This window comes from Bacillus rossius, chromosome 1 (genome assembly GCF_032445375.1).
Source record: "Bacillus rossius redtenbacheri isolate Brsri chromosome 1, Brsri_v3, whole genome shotgun sequence".
Classification (NCBI taxonomy): domain Eukaryota; kingdom Metazoa; phylum Arthropoda; class Insecta; order Phasmatodea; family Bacillidae; genus Bacillus; species Bacillus rossius.
The window spans coordinates 62,995,766-63,013,709 of record NC_086330.1 but is presented as its reverse complement, the minus strand read 5'-3'; the positions used below and the strand labels follow the sequence as shown (position 1 = coordinate 63,013,709).

Genomic DNA, 17,944 nt, shown 5'->3' with positions numbered 1-17,944 from the left:
GCTTCTGACAAACCACGTGATGTAAAAACTGCTAGGTATCCGAGATATCCTATATCCGAGATATCCGAGTGGTGTCTGTTTACAAAAAAAAAATTAAGAATACTCTAAGGGCAGATGAGTAGTTCTGGTTCCGTATTTTGTTTTTTTAGAAGAGTAAATTTGGCTAAAATGCGTGTTTTCAGAATAAATTAGGTATAAAACGTCCGATACAGATTCTTGAAAGTATTCGAGGGACTTGCATTACATCTTTATCTTCATTTCTCCGCCATATAATGTTACGGTTACCTCTCAACTCTCAGTTGCCCTATGTCCGACGAGAAGACTGCGCGCCAGTTCAGAGCCTTGCGCTTACAGGCGATACCGCGTTAGAAACACCAACGAGCGACGCACTTATCATCCCAAATCACAAACACAAATACGCCCCTGACTAGAATGGACCCTTAAGTCAACCAGCATAAGTTTTTCTTTTCAAAAGAATGGACTTCGGTGGATGAATGGTCAAATCACAGAAATGTTGCAAATGGAAAACGTGGTGGATTTTGCCATAAGTCTGTGTGTTTTCATCATGTTATCCATTTTTCACTACCAATTTATGTTGTCAATTTTCCGCTCTCATTTTAAACTCTCCGTTTACTCTAATGATCTAGATGGCCATGAGATATTTCCCATTCATTCATCCGTCCTTCACTCATTAATTCATTATTTTATTCTTTTATTCATTCCATTCATTCATTAATTCATTCCTAAAGATTTTCTAGTGGCTACAATACCAAATTAGTATTCTTTTAAATCCGCATATGTGCAGTTAAGCGGGTTAGATTGGGAATGTAACAATGAAATTTTATAAAAAGGTAAATACATATTATTGTATTATATCTTACCGAAACAGAAAAAATGTACAGGTTCCACCGAGATTTGAACTCGGATCGCTGGATTCAAAGTCCAGAGTGCTAACCATTACACCATGGAACCGTTATATATAAGCCAATTTTCTTATTATTATCTGAATATTATATACTGATAAAAACAAAGTGAAGTGGTTGCTCGTTATCTTTACTGACCTCGTAGACGTGTGTTGTTACCGACTGATGGGTGATTTTTAAATGGTACTAAAGTCCCAAAAAAGGTGGTTTTAAATTTAATACATATTTTCATCAACTCAAGGCGAATACACATTTCAGTGTAAATAAAGTTTCTCATGTCGTTCTTCTGTCATGAACGCCAAACCAAGTCAAACGTCCAGTGTAAAGAGGGGACCTCTGTCATTTATTGAGGTACATTTGAACAGTCATTGTTGGTAGTGTGATATTACTTGGACCGGCGTACTTAAGAACTATGGGTGTACATGTGTTTAATCAGTTTGTAGTTCAGGTTGGGAAGCTACAGTTCACAGGGCTGAGAGTCACGCCCGAACATTACGGAGGCTCTCCAAAGTTCGCCAATCGTTCGTGCAATTTCGGTAACTCATATAAACCGAGCAAATCAAATTCTCTTCGAAGTTTTCAGACTTCGTAAAGGAGACATTAAATAAATTTAATTCACAAGAAGTAGAAAAAAACTATAAAAAATTATTTGGATGGAGAAGAGAAATAATTTTTCTAATTGCTTGAAAAAATGGTGGTTTTGTGTGTGTATAACTGTATACATAAAAATTTACATCCAAAACACCATTATATATAACTTACTATGTGTGAAGACACAGTGCCGTCTAAAAAAGGAAAGAAAAAAAGGGGGATGGGCAAAATCATTGTAGCCCGGTTGAGTTTAGAAATATTTTTGAAGTGTATACATCTAAGCTCTCGGTGTATGGCATTTCGTGGGAGTAATTTCGTGAAAGGAGCGGAAGTCACATGGAACGGAAATGTGTAACCATGGTGCTGCCATCTGTGGCAGATAGTGCAAACCAATGTTCAAAAAGACAATAGGAAACTTAATAGTATTAACTCTTTAATAAAATTTAATAATATGAACAGTATTTCAATAAAATTTCTTCTCGAAAATCAGGTCCAAACCCGGGGTTTAATATATTAACAAGTATTTTTTCTCTTAAATCGGAGCAGTTTCATTATATATTTTAACCTTTCGCTCTGCAATTCAAATGATTCGATAGTCGACGTAGCTGCTACGGCAGCGAATTCTAGCGCCGGGCGTGGAAACGACATGTGATTCACGTCCAGAAGTGCAGTTGAAAACACAATTTGCGTATATTTATCACGCTCGGAATTATTTTAAAGAATTCTATGTTAAATTTCATTTCCGAGTTTCTTATCATAAGTGTATTTGCAACATGAGAACACATTAATTTGCTCGTTACCGAGGTTAGATGTTTACTCATTTTTTGCGAGTACTGAAAGACTCGCTCGTATTTTTTTATTGTGTTTGTGTTTCCAATAGTATTGCTGAAAAAAATCCATTGAAAACCTAACAATTTATGAAACACGCACATATCACGTTTACAGTTATAGCCTTAGTAACGTGTAGTCTTTAATTATTTTTTTTTAATTGTGGGGTTTGAAAAATTGTAGGTACATGAAGTAAAGGGGAGGGGCCCCGAAAAATTGTTTTGCCCCCGGGCCCTTAGTTCCTATCGATGAGCCACAATAAAAACATAGCAGGGACTAAACTAAACAGTATATATAAATTAATAGTAGTTTAAAAAAGTAAAAAACTGAATTTGACATTGCCATTTACATGGAATATGAGGCAGGGGACAAACAAAATGTTAAACTTGCATTCAGGACCCGAATTCTAAACCTATTTTGTTTTCCATGGCTGACTGCTTCCTCAGTTTTCCTGACTTGACATGTATGTCTCTGTGTCTGATGAAAATGGCCTGAGCTCACCCTCCTGTCGACAATATGGTCATCAGAGGAAGGGTGATCAGATATTGTTGAAGCATTGTTTCCAATTTGTGAACAATCCAGATTAGACCCAGCTGGGAGGCGAATATGTTATCCACCAGCAACATTCCTTGTGGCACTGGTCATCCCTGTGAGACAGGGATGACCAAATTTTAAGTCATTGGTACAGATTGGTCATTTACCAAGAACACAAACGAATGAAAAAAAATAGTAATCTAAGAAACAAAAATTAAAATTTGAGACGGAATTAGGAATAATGTATTTTATACAGAACTCTCATTTAACACAATGTTAATAATGGGTTCAACTGCTACTAGCGCCGTTAGTTCGCAAGCCGCCACGAGCTTCACTAAATCCGACGGAGAATGAAGGTAAGTTTTCAGACCTATCTATATTACCGTGCTCAGAAGGTTCTCCGTGGTGAACGAAAACCCGTGACGTGTGATCCATGTTCCGTGAAAGGGGATCGCAGACGGTTTCGAACGAGGCTAGCTTGGAATCATTGAGAAACGCGGAGTTGCTACGATGGGGGATATACAAACCCCTCAGCAGCTCGCAGCCAGACAGTAGAAGTACTTCGAGACCGCCACGCCGCCGCCGTTGCCTGCCCACGCGACTTCACGCTGCCCGAGCGCTCTTGACTGTCGAACCCGTTGCTGCGGTGGTAAGAAGGTTCGCTCCCGAGGTGGGACACTTGGACTATAGAGGTCGTGTGTTGGTCAGAAGGTTGGACTCGCGGGGCGAGTAGCGAGTGTCGACACCGCCCACGAGTCACGCAGAACAACTCGGGAGTGGCTCGACTGGAAGTGAACGTGGCTTTGCATTCTAACCTGACCGTTGAATAGCATTACAATGATTATTTTGGAGGGAATACCATTTTATGGCAGACAACGAGCGACATTCCGAGCAGAAAGTTAAGTTAGTTGTGTAATACTCTCTACTATTGGCGTTGAATTGTGTGGTGCTCGTTAACCTGGAAGTAGTGAAGATACACCGCAGATAACACTGTTTCTTGAGAGAGAATTGCTTACCGACGACGACCGAGAGGACGTCAGGCCCTGGGATCAGTGCTAGTTGGTTGCCGGGTTGACTGGGGACTACGTCAGGGTCGGGAGGTACGCGCCCGCGCGTCCTGGAGCGAGCATGGAAACGCGGCGGACGTTTCTTCATCAACTGGAGTCGTGGGCGGCACGCAGTTGTGCCGTCGTCCGGGATTGTGCTGTGGAAGTCCGAGCCCGAGTTTTCACTCGCCTGCCCAGCTCGGACAACTCGCCGGGATGTCAGCAGTTCAGCAGGCGAGTTACCGCTTCAATGTGAGCATCCGATTTGCGAGACGATCTTAATTAACGAGGCGGAATTTACGTTTATTTGTTCACTATGAGACTGAATTAATTTGAAATTTCTAGTTTTTTTTTGTGACAAGGGTTTTCATATGTACATAAACAATAGTAGATAGGTTAATACCTAGTGTTATTTATTGTCAATTTTTTGTTAGTTTTGGCTCGTTTGTTGAGATATTCACGACATTAATATTTTCTAGGCCATGGTTTCAAGAAGTAACAACACAGTTCTAGGAATAAGTTTCTCAAGGGCCGAAAGCGATGCATTGTCTTACGATTAGCTTTAGCAAATTTGGGCTTTGATGCAAGCAAAGTGTGTAATGGCCATTGCACGAAACTCAGACATTGCGTTCATTACACATCGAGTTTTTACTTTTTGCAAAAAAAAAAAAAAAAAAAAAGACAATCGTTGAGGGGTTATATAACAAGTACTTGTAATAAAGGTCTTTAGGTATGATAATAGTTATCTAAATTATTAAAATACAATTATATTTGTCTTACAGTCTCGTATTTTAGTCAAACTGATAGAACTTTTACTAGAGAATAGATGCCAGCACGTTAATTATCGATCGTCGATGGCATTACTTCATCGCACAATTGTGAAATCACGAATACATTTGCAGTCAACTATCAGTGTTTGATGTATCGCAATGCATTGCGACGCATACAATCATCAATCATTATGTAACCATGACCAAAAATACCAAAGCCAATATGGTTTTCAAACGAATAAATTAAAATAATAAAAACTAAAGAAATTTGTCATAAAATGTATACGAAATACAAAACATTATCATTATTCACGTTTCTCTTCTCAGAGGAAACTGGTTAAGTAAAAAATAAATAAAATCAGATAAAAAAATTAGTGACAGGCTGATATGATAAATAAACTCAAGAGTAACCCTAACAGTTTCTAAAGATATGTAAATCTTATGAAAGATGGCCAGAGGTAAAATTTAAACCTACTAGTGAATGACACACGTATTCAAGATTCTAATACAGTAGTTAATATTTTTGGTAAATACTTTGCTAAGACATGTGTTAAGTCTTCAGAAACCGTAGATAAAATTATACTTAAAAATTTCAGTTAATGAAAACTGCAGTAATGACAATAATATATCGTTACCAACAGTTAATAAGTCTGGTTATGTGGGTCATTAGAAATCAAGTTAAGCCACTGGATTTGATGACATACCTAGTTTTATAATCAAAGGTTTTATTAACACATTCACGTCACTATTAACACATATCTTTAACACTAGCCTAAGAAATTCCAGTTTTTCCTCTACGTGGAAAAATGCAATTGTGAAACCAATATTTAAAAAAGGGAAACAATAATGTTAACTAATTATAGATATATATCTTGGTTTTGTAGATTTTCAAAGGTTTTCGAAAAAAAAACTAAATATACACATTAATTTTTATCTGAAAAAAAAAATAATTTCTGAAAAACAACATAGGTTTCAATCTGGGAGATCCATTCTAACAAATTTGTTTGGTTATGGAAATGATCTTTGCACCAATAAAACCTCCAGACAGAAAACTGATGCTATATATTTTTACATAAGAAATGCATTTGATACATGCCAAAATACCTTAATTCTTAAAAAATAATGCAGTTCAGGTTTCGACAAGCAGTACTTAGCTTGGTTCTCTAATCGTCTTACGAATAGATACTATTCATTCAGAGTCTCAAATGCATCATCTGAAAGCTTTTCTGTTACATAGGGTATTCTTCAAGGCATAAATAATGTTACACGTGCAATAAAATATCCAAAGATGTTACTATATGCTGATGACATTAAGTTTTTCAAAACCATAAGTAGTAAAAATGATTGTGAAGCCCTTCAACGTGATATTTCGGCTGTTCATGCAAGGTGCTCTGGCAATAGTACATCACGTAATTATGAAAACATATGTTGTATCAAATCGCAAGTGACGCCACTAAACGTGTGGTCCACATAAGATATCTATATTATATACTAAACTTCATTTTAATCAGCATGTGGACAATCTTCATTGTTCTACATCCATAACTTTAGGACTAATTAAATTCATTACTTTTCCCGCAACAACACCTGACGCTTATATTGTGATTTTTCTTCATCCTAATTAGATCCAAATTAGAATACTGATCTGTAATCTGAAATTCAGTAACAGTTAGAGACTCCAATAGACTAGCAAAGATCCTGGGGAAAAAATATATATTTAGATAAATATATGAAAAACTCCAGTCTCACAATTTTCAAGGTAGCTAACTTAAGCTAAACAACCATTCACACAATTTCACAGTATATTTAGTATAGCGAACCTAACACGCCATCCACACTAAATTAAAGTATTCTTAATGTAAATGACCTAACCCACCGACCACTCAATATCCACATTTTTTGTAATATATAAACCTTACCCGCCCACTCGTTAAAATGGCAAACTTCTTCAAATATTACAACACTCGTAGACAGTGGCGGATACAGGAATTTTTTTCTACAATACTATTGACAATAACACACTGGCATATAGGCCTACATTATTAGTCGTAGGCGACGTGGCTTTTCATACAGTTAAACATTTCAACAAATAAAAAAAACTTTTATACATTTTTTTTCAGAATTATCCAAATCAATATTTTTTCTCTTTTTTAATGGCTTAAGTATCTTTGTTACGTCAATTGATTCCTTAAGTCGCACTTTCAATTCAAACTTTTTTTTTAAACCAAAAAAAATATAATCCCGTTATTACACGAAGGCAAATATTCTGGCGTGTACAAAAGATTTTGGGTAGCGTAGGCTTCCCGCTTGAGGTTGTGTATACTTTCATGCAAAGTTGAAATGTCAGAAGTGTTTTCCATTCAGGTTTGCGTGGTTATTTGTGAATACTGTTTAAGCAGTGTTCAGTATGAGTGGGAGAGACAGATAGTGTGCTTTATCTCCAGATAAGACGAATTAAGGACAAGAATGTCCATAAGTGTATTCAATGAATATTATTAAAATAGCTCATGACAGATGAGTGAAATAGTTTTATTTTGGCAATGTAAAACTAGACAGAAAATGACTCTTTCAACTTGAACGCGTCAATATAAAATTAACAATATATTTCACTTCTCAAAAAGATGTAATTAAAAACTTTGTAATTTCTGACTAACGAAAGCAAGGCTCTTGTTTTTATTGCAGTTGTCACAAACCACATTACTCAATGTATTTTTTTGGCAAAAATCCAACCCAATATGATTAGTTAATTATTTAAGTAAATATTCGATAATTTAACAAGCGTGTGTTAATTATTGGAAATAATTTTTTTCTTATTTTGTTTTAAATGTTTTATTAGGATATATGATCTTCTTCAAGCCTGCTTAAAAATAATTCTAGCTTGCTTACATATATTCTTTTTGAAGAATAAGTATCATAAAATAAAATTTTGCAAAATATTATGTTTTGTGTTTTACTATAGGTGCAAAAATTAATTATTACATTTTTAAGCCAATAAAAATAATTGTTTATTTACTTACCAGACCTCCGCTGCAAATGAGATAACACTAATATATGTGCTTAAAAACTGATGTATGCGTTAGAAGGTGGCAAGGAACTTGCCAGAACTAGGAAAAGAGTACATTTTTTGAATGATTCTTTTCCAAACAGAGAAGATTGATTTTAGATTTTTGTCACATAAAACATTCAAAAAGAAAACTAGTATTATTGTTGCTCAAGTGATTAGTTTTAATCACGAAATACTGTTATACTTAAGGAGTAAATGCTGCTCTTAGTGTTGACAGCTATGCAGAAGCTTGGTTTGGTACTTAAATATAGCTTATGTTTATTAGAAACCAAATGGTCTTAATGCATTTTCAATTTTTATTTTGGTGTAACATAAGCTTCTAGCTGATACACAAGAGTTCTGGATAATACGTAGGTGTGTGAGTTTTCTGATATTCAGTAATTCGTTTAAACGTCAAACGTCAAAAAAAAAATCAGGTTCCTGAACTCCATGTGCGTTAGAAGCGAAACTGCTCAGACTAGTTGTAGTTCTACGTCAACTCACACACACACACAAATACATACATACATATACATATATTTGTGATTCGGAGGCTTTTATATTAATGCTAGTACAGTACAATTACAGATTATTTGTTTAAATTGTTATGTATAAAATTAAAATACAGTTAATAGTAGTGTAAAGAGGCTTCATAATAATGTGTGTAGGGGTAAAATTAAAGTATCCGCAGACACAAGGTGACACAAGCGACGGTGCTTACTCAGCTCCCGCTAAAATACCAAATCCAGCTAGCTGGTAGAACATATGGTGAGGTCGGGGAGTTTAGAGAACAACTGTTGATGTTCGATAAATTGGAGAGACTCAACCGCAGTCAGACGTCACGGGAGGAAACAGAGCGCAGTAACGCGTATCAGAAGCATGTGCCTATGCACAATACATGGCAGAACCGGGACGTCAAAACAAAGGACGACAGGCGAGCTTCCGTAAACTACATGAATTGGCAATACCAAGATGAGAGTCCCTATCACAAAAAAATTTTTAAGGGACAATATCACTCAATTGCTAGGTGCCGCCATAGATTTACATGTAGACATGCATGGCGCCACTCTTTTCACGATAGTTACATTTTCCATAGCGCTCTGAGCGTTATAATTTATGTTAGTTATGGTACTAATCTTTACACTTAAATGATGTCATCTCCTTGACTCGCCCCAACGGCTTTTGAGAATTTTCACTTCAAGATCTTGCACACCTATGGTTTGTAAGAAAACACAATTCTCAAGAGCTCATCAAATGCGTGGGACTTCTTGCGGGGATGAGGTGCTTGTCTATGAGTTGTGCGTTGCTGGTGGCTTATTTTATCAGCGCGTAGCGTCATCGCCAGCGGTGGGAACCTTGTCATCGAGTCTTTGTTTGTCTTCTCTCGCTTCCTGGTTCGCAGCGAGTGCTGTGAGTGAGTGGAGTTCTTGGGCTCCTAATCACAGACCGTCGTCCGCCACGCGGAGACACACGTTTTAAAATACGCGTTCTTCAAGGCCACCTGAGAAGTCTGCACTCGCGTGTCGAAGCCAGGAGCAGGCTTGAGCGGGGACGGATTCCACACATCGCCTTGCATGGCTACACTGCGACATTTTTCTTGTAAATGCAACAGTAATAATCACGTAAAATTTCAGATGATTTTTAATTTGTATGCTTACGTGAAAACAATTCTTACCACTACATAATATTGCTCGCAGTAATAATGGGTTCGTATTCTTACCCGGGCATTTTGGCTTTGTGATGTCCCAGACTCTCAAATAGTTATAGTCATTTGTAAACCGTTCCCTCAATAGCATTCCAGTATTACACTGCGCACATTAATTAGTATAATAAAACAATTTAAAACAAAATTATTGACTATTAATTTTTTTTCCAATGGTTTAAAACAGTTATGCTTGAATGAAACATGAATTGACATATAAAATTGTGTGCCAATTTTCGTAATAAATACTCAGTATAATCTCGAAAAACGTATTTCATACATGATAAAAACCATAGCCATGTGTTGTACAAAGTTACAATATCTTTCTTGTAGTATTACAAATTATTTATTGATTTCCATTACTTGCTTTTCTTCCATACTGTTACGAGCAGAAAAAATTGTAAGGAAAGGGTAAGTCCAATTATTTAACTTGAGTTTTATTTCTTAGATAATATTTATTATGCTATTAAATGAATAAAATCAATTCAAGTATATGTCCACAAATTAATTACTATTTAATTAAGTCCCCATTTAATTCTCCCCGCTGGAGCTCGGCTAGTCAGAAACTGCTCGAACCTTACAACGCACCTCTGTCAACACACTATCACGCACTACTCACTCGTTAGTCACACGCTCAACACAGTTCCGGATGCTTCGTTCCCCAATGCACAAATGTTCGCACACGGAGCCCGTCGCCTGGTGTCCACTTTCGCTCACCAAGGGATCAGTCGCAGGTCAACCTCGCCAATTATACAATTAAAAATTTCTCAGCTTTGTTCAGGAAAGGTCTCGGAGCCATTCAGGATATTGCGTCATCAGGGTCGGCTTGACAACCGAAGCTTCCAGAACAATGGCGTTCTCGTTACTTCACTTCACACCAACGGGGCTCTGAAATCATGCCGAACTTTGGGAGGGACTACAGGCACTGCTCTAATTGGATTACCACGTCGCGGGCTGAAGGGCGCTACCTGTCCATGAGGTGGGGACTCCCCTAAACCCACGCTGGCCGGCGCGGCCAGTTGGCCTTCCTCGTTGCCTCTCCTCTAGTATCCTCGTAGCAATACGTTTGTTATTGATCACTTTTTATATCTTTCTAGTATCATATAAATCACTTACCTATGATAATATTTTATATTGTTTTTATTTGTTTCAGGACTAAAGAGAAATTGACAGCTTTATGTAAACTATTTGAAGGCACCATGTAAACTATCAATTATTTAATATGTCTTAACCCTAAAGTTTTCTTTGTTGCGAAGAATGTCTTATTTAAGTTACTTTTAATATATTGTAAATTCACGGTTATTAATATTTTATATAGTAATTTTTGGTTCCATGTGTAAGACAGTGTCATTATTAACTCCTCTGAAGGTCACAGGGACAAAACCTTATAAAATAAAGGCAGGACTCAGTGTAACATTTACATTACAGGTATCTTATGATATCGTGTCAATTAAGAAAACACAAATATTAAAATTTTATATTGGTTGTTTGGAATCGATAATTTTACATTATATTATAATGTATATATTTTGAACCCTTTAGTAATTAGTGCGCATGGTAAATAAACTAACAGTTGGGATGATTGGAAGGTAGGAAGCAAAGATCATGGACAGCTCCAAGAAAATTTTGCAAGAGTAATGTAAACTAAGTATATGCATAAGATTTTTAACTTAACAACAAATTTCTTTATATTCGGGTCAGATATAACCAGTTCTGAGTAGAATATAACACACACAACAGACAACAATGCTGGTAAATATTTTTATTAAAAATATATATCTTGCTGTATTTGGGTAATCAGGCTTGAAAATATTTTATGAACATCAGCGAAGGTTTTACTGCAATTTGTCAGTTTTAGCGTGATACATTAACTGTTGTTGTTCTCGAGCAATGTGACGGGTGAAATCACATCATGATATGGTGTTGATGATTATAAGTTGTACTTATTTGCTACTAGTATTAAAACGTGGAAGTAACTGTCGTAAATTTATGTTGGAATCACACAGTGCCTATTTTTAATCAATAATAACAGCTTTATCACCTTAATTGTCAATTTTTTAACTTCAGGCTGCACGTCCAATTCCACATTCGAGCAGTTTACGTATGACTCAGTTTGACACAATATTAAGAATGTGAAATTCTCATGATTTATTATCATCTACATTTGTTTTAAAATAGATACTAACAACTTTTATTGATAATACCTACCATCATTTGCTGCTGCTAAGTGGGAGATTAAAAAATAAATAAGGTCGGTATCCCCACAAATTTAACACAATACACTTTATACTGAGTACTACAATTAACGAACAGGAGTATAGTTTTCTACGGTTATTTAGAGTACTTTTCAGCTAATTAAATGATAATATTTATCGTCAGTAACTGCTCTCAATGCCACTTACACACACGTTGTCATACATGTTTCAACTGACATATCAGTGTAAGTTGTATAGATTTTGACGTCTTTGCGCAAAGAAAACACTTAGAAATAAATAAAAACTGTCCATGTAAGCTGGAACACACAGCAAACAGGTAATATCGGTACTACATTTGCTGTATAAAACCAGATAATCCGTCAAAAAACTTGCATTCATACAACTTGCAATTTGTCGAAAATATGTTAAGACTGTGGTCCTGGAGTATTGCATGGATGTCTTTTTTTTTAATTTAAAAGTGCTCCAAGAAAAACAAATTAAGGTCGTGTTCATGAGGCCTGAAGTGGAAATATAAAAATATCGTTGAATTTAAGGCATTGCAGCTAAGCTGAATTATTCTTAATTCTTGATAATAACAATTGGTTATAATTTTTAGTGTGTTGGGAACCCATATAAGACAAGTCATGTTAAACTTGAATTTTGTTGTGTTAAGAATTTGTTGTCACAAGTCGATTCTAAAATGTTACCGAAGTTGCACGAACGAGTGGCGAACTTCGAAGAGCCTCCGTAATGTTCGGGCGTGACTCTCAGCCCTGTGAACTGTAGGCTTCCCAACCTGAAGCACATATTGATTAAACACATGTACACCCATAGTCCTCGAGTACGCCGGTCAAAGTAAGGTAAATATGTATTGTACGGATTAGCGCCAAAAAAAATCGTACAAATATGAAATAACTTTCATTATATGCTATGTTACGTCCTCTTTTCAGAACCGCCTGCGGAGATAAAAAATTCCAATTACTTTTGGAGATATCGAATTTTTTAATATTCATTTTTTGGCGATTTTTTTAAAAAAAATTTTAAAAATCCGAAAATACCTTTATTCTGTGCTCTTTAACTTCTTCTTTTCATTAAAACCGGCGGAGATCAGAAATTCCAAATACTTTAGGAGATATGGAATTTTTTAATTTTCATGTTGTGCACTGTTGCGGCGTTTAGCGGGAAGCCTACGATTCACACATCCTTCTGGACATACCCGAATACTCACGTTGGCAAGCCTTCTTTTCTTAAAATTAGCAAGAAGTAATTAAAAATACTTTAAAACACTGTGGATGGTTGGTTATATTAGGTAAGTATAGCTACATTAAAAAAACTGTAAAATCATTTTATGGTTGCTTAGCAAATAACTATTTAATATGTAGCTATCCAGCGCTAGGAAACCGTTTACATGATTTCACAGTATTTTTAATGTAGCTATCCTAACCAAATCAACCATCCACAATGTTTTGAAGTATTTATAATGTAGCTAACATAATATAATTGACCATTAGTTTTCATGAGTTGCATATTTATTTACAATAAAAAAAAAACCGAAGATGCACGATCGGGCGTTTGCCTCTCGTCTGTTGAAAGAAGGCTTGCCAACGTGAGTATTCGGGTATGTCCAGAAAGATGAGTGAATCGTAGGCTTCCCGCGTTCACCATTGTTGCTTGTTTACAAGTATGATTTTTTTTTTTTTTTTTTTTTCGCGACGTAGTTGAACGACTACATCACGTAAAAAGAAAATTACGTGAGTTCCTACTGTTCATTCTTTTTCCCGGCTTGTTAGGTCAGGTCAGCTACATTATAAATACTTTTAAACTAAACAACCATTAAAATTAATTTTTATTATTTTTAATGTCCGTTCAGTTTCAAAGTATTTATACTGTAGCTGACCTGACCTAATCTACCTTTGTCCCGTTTTGTTAGGTCAGGTCAGTTACATTATAAATACTTAAAACTATACAAGTAAAATTAATTGATATTATTTTTAATTTCCGTTTATTTTGAAGTATTTATCATGTAACTAACCTTACATAATGCAAAATTTCAGTTTTTTAGGCATTCACGCACACACGGCAAAATATAAAATGGCGTCTGTTGAATGATTACATAGGGCTTGTATTGCAAAATAAGAACGGCGATATCTCCAAAAGTAATTGGAATTTTTAATCTCCGCAGGCGGTTTTGAAAAGAGGACGTAAAAGAGCATATGATGAAAGTTATTTCATATTTGTACGATTTTTTTTGGCGCTAATCCGTACAATACATATTTACCCAAAGTAATATCACACTACCAACATTGACTGATCAAATGTACCTAAATCAATGACGTAGTCTTTACACTCAACGTCCGACTTGATTTGGCGATCATGACAGAAGGACATGAGAACCTTTATTTACACTGAAATGTGTATTCGTCTTGAGTTGATGAAAATATGTATTAAAATCAAAACCATCTGTTTTATGACTTGAGTACCATTTAACAATCACCCATTAATTCGTAACAACACACGTCCACGAGGTCAGTTAAAGGGCCGTTTAGGCGAGCAACAGAAATTGGCCAATATTCGGCAATTTCTTGCCCCACATGGCCAGCAATATTGTCCGTCAACATGTTTCCCGACAATACTTGCCACCAATGTTGCCAGGAACTTTTCCGGCAATGTTGAAGCAATACGAGTTGATGGGCAATATGCATTTAGACGGTCAAGTAAGTTCAGTGTGTTGCCGGAACTCGCCGACGTTGTATGTCATGGAAGTTGAAGTCGCGGCTGCCGCGTTCATAGTAATACATAGAATTATTCTAAAACGACGTGCAAGAAGAAATAGAACATTATGGATGAGAGCTTATCTAGAAAGACGAAATCAAAGCAGCACGAATTTGTGTAATGAATTAAAACTTGACTCTTATTTATTTCAGAATTTTACACGTATGTCTAAAAGTGATTTTGAAGAGTTGTTAAACTTAATTGGACCAAAAATCGAGAGAAAGGACAGCACAATGAGAACAGGAATCCCTATAGCTACAAAGTTAGCTATAACCTTACGATTTCTAGCTACCGGTGACAGTTTTAAAAGCTTAATGTATTTGTTTAGAGTGTCTACAGCTACAATTTCTATAATGATACCAGAAGTCTGCAGAGCATTGTGTGAAGGTTTACAGCAGTACATGCAAGTAAGTATTTACAAATATAACAAATGTATTAAATTTATTTTTTTACACACAAAAGAAAATGTATTAGGAAAAAAATTCACAAAATTAAGGACCAATCTAGCGATTGTTGCACTAGCTGGCTAGGTAAACTTCACAAAGTACAGTACTGCCATCTTCTTCAGTTGTTTCTGTAACATATTGCGGCACAGGTGTAGGTGTGCTTGAAGCAGGTGGATGAGCAGGTGGTTCTGGCGATGGGACATACTGTGACGATTGCGAATAAACAGTGGTACCGCCTCTAAGTGAGGAAATTTCGTTATGCACTGAAGATTGGGATGAGCCTGCTTCTTGTTGAAACTCTGTACCGGTATAATGCCCCATATCAGCTTCAAATAATAGCTGAGATATTTTGAACTGCACTTGGTTCGCCACATAAGTACTGTATGTACTCAATTTATAGGCGACATGGTTCCCAAAGTGTGTGAATTGGTTTCTTGACTTGTTCACCCCATCCTGAAGAAGACTGTATGCCTCTTCCAACTGCTTCTCTTCTCGTTCCTTCTGCATTTTTCTTTTTTTTTTCTGTGGGAAAACTTCTGTACTGCATTCATTAGAAAGTGATGGGGAATGACCTACCTCTTCATTATTCTCTCCGTCGGAATCCTGAAATATACATATATTATCTTAAATCATATGTACCGCAAACCAACAAAACAATCTGAAGCAACATAACTACCACATATAACTTCAAACCTTCCCGAAAGGAAGAGGGTGGGGTTTTTCCCTCTTAATTCCTCTTACTTGCAAGGATAGTGCAATATATAAATAAATAAATACGAATAAAATTGTGTGGAAAAAACACACGTTTTTTGACTGAGTATAATTAAAGTAAAACTGCAATGATGTACTGGTAAAAAAAATGATACACTTAGGTACGTTTTGTGCGTCTATTAACAGCACAGGTTGGGTAAAATGTATTTACTCAACAAAGTGATATATTAATGCATGTGTTTGTACTTTGAATTTTAGTTAATTTAATGTTTCTTATTTTCAGGTACCAAATTCAAAAGAAAAATGGTTGCAAGTGGAAAGGGATTTTTATAGCAGATGGAATTTTCCTCATTGCTTGGCTGCAATAGATGGAAAGCATATCGCCATACAGTGTCCATCCAACAGCGGAAGTAAATATTTCAACTATAAAAGATATTTCAGTGTTGTCTTATTTGCTGCTGTGGATGCTCAATACAGATTTTTATACGCACATGTTGGATGCCAGGGATCTATATCTGATGGTGGCGTTTTTCGTAACACGTCATTCGGAAAAGCTTTACTCAGTGGGACATTGAATATTCCCACTCCAGAAGCATTGCCAGGAAGAGTTGAACCATCGCCTTATGTAGTCGTGGCTGATGATGCTTTTCCGCTGACTGAAAATATTTTGAAACCATATTCAACAGAGTTAGGAAAAGGTTCTCCGAGACGAGTGTTCAACTACAGGTTGTCACGAGCTCGTAGAATCGTTGAAAATGTATTTGGTTTATTAGCCACAGTTTTTCGCATATTTAGGTCTGTTGTGAACTTAAAAACAGAAACAGTGCAAGATGTAGTGTTAGCCTGTGCCTATTTACATAACTTTCTACGGAGGAATCCTCAAGCAAGAGCACTGTATTCGCCACCGGGCACATTTGACACAGAAGACACGAACACTGGAGAAATAATGTCAGGTTCATGGAGAAACGAATTTACAACTGCAATGAGGGATTTGCCACGATTACCAAGAAGGGCCCAAAAAAGTTCAGAACAAGTCAGGGAAGAATTCAAAGAATTTTTCATGACTCCACTTGGAAAAGTGTCGTGGCAGGACAAACATTTGTGAGATGTGCCAGTATTTGAATGTGTTAAAAAATAGTTTTGTACAGTAACAAGTGTTAGTGGGTTTCAATTTATGTGTGGAGGTAAAATTCAGTATCGCATATATTGATCCCTTGATCCTGATGGCATGAACCTGTATTTTTTTTTGTTGTACATGATGCTTGCTGTTTTAATTTAGTACATAGAAAGATCTTGAACATAATCAAAACTTGTGTTATAACAATTAATAATAATCGTAAGTTGAATGCAAGATATGTTTTTATTTTTATTAAAATTAAAATTGTAATTCTTTGTCATGTCACAAGTTTTTATTTGTGCAGGATCTTTCGACTTACACAATTATAACAGCAAGCATCATATATCACATGATCAATATTTATAGGATTATGCCATTAGGAGCGAGGGATAAACTTGGATACGCGATACAGAACAATTACAATTGTTGTCTCATTTTTTGGCCAAAATATTGTTTTTATAAAAAACACAAATGTGTAAACAATTTCTTTGATAATAAAATGTATAGGCCCCTATGGGAAAAATAAATATATAAGCCTATACTAGCTGTTCAGAAATATAAAATGGGTCTTACCTCATCTTCTACAGAGAAGCTTTCTTTACCCGCATCTGGAATATTACTGCTTAAAATAAAGATCATATGTTTGAAGAGGAACCACGAACTGTCTTCGTCAGCAGCACCACTGCCACTTTTGTTTTTCGTTTGCAGCTTTTTTTTCTCGCTTTTCGCGTAAGTGCGCAAACTTTTAAATTTTGACTGCGCTACTTCCCCCGAAACATCAAATTGTTTGCCAATGTCAGCCCAAACATATTTTTTTAAATTCCTGTCACGGTACTTTGCATGTGATATTTCCCATAGTTCAGGATGTAGCTGAACTTCGTTAGCGAAATGAATCAATCGCTCTTGACTCCACAACATACTCGGAAAATACGGAAAGCTGCAAAGCACACACTCGACTCAAAAGCGCTGGACAGACTGGCAATATTGCCGTGTGTCCCATCCGCCGTGGGACACTCGGCAACCCTCGGCAATGTGTGGCCCGCGCCGAAAGTTGCCGGAAATATTGACCAAGAAAATGGCAATTGTGGTCGTATTGTCGGCAACATTGCCGAGAGTTGCCGAGTATTGCCGGCAACTGTATTGCCGCCACACATTGCCGGGAAAAAATTGCTCGTCTAAACGGGCCTTAAGATAACGAATAGCCACTTCACTTTGTTTTATCAGCTATTGCCTTTATAGATACTAATGAAAACATCAGTTTAGTAC

At 36.3% G+C, this 17,944-nt stretch overlaps 1 non-coding gene across 1 annotated transcript; it reads right to left on the bottom strand.

Moving 5' to 3' along the window:
- Positions 1-900: 900 nt before the first annotated feature.
- Trnaq-uug (transfer RNA glutamine (anticodon UUG)) lies at positions 901-972 on the bottom strand. Its single transcript has one exon. It is a non-coding gene; the product is annotated as a tRNA-Gln (tRNA).
- Positions 973-17,944: the final 16,972 nt, after the last annotated feature.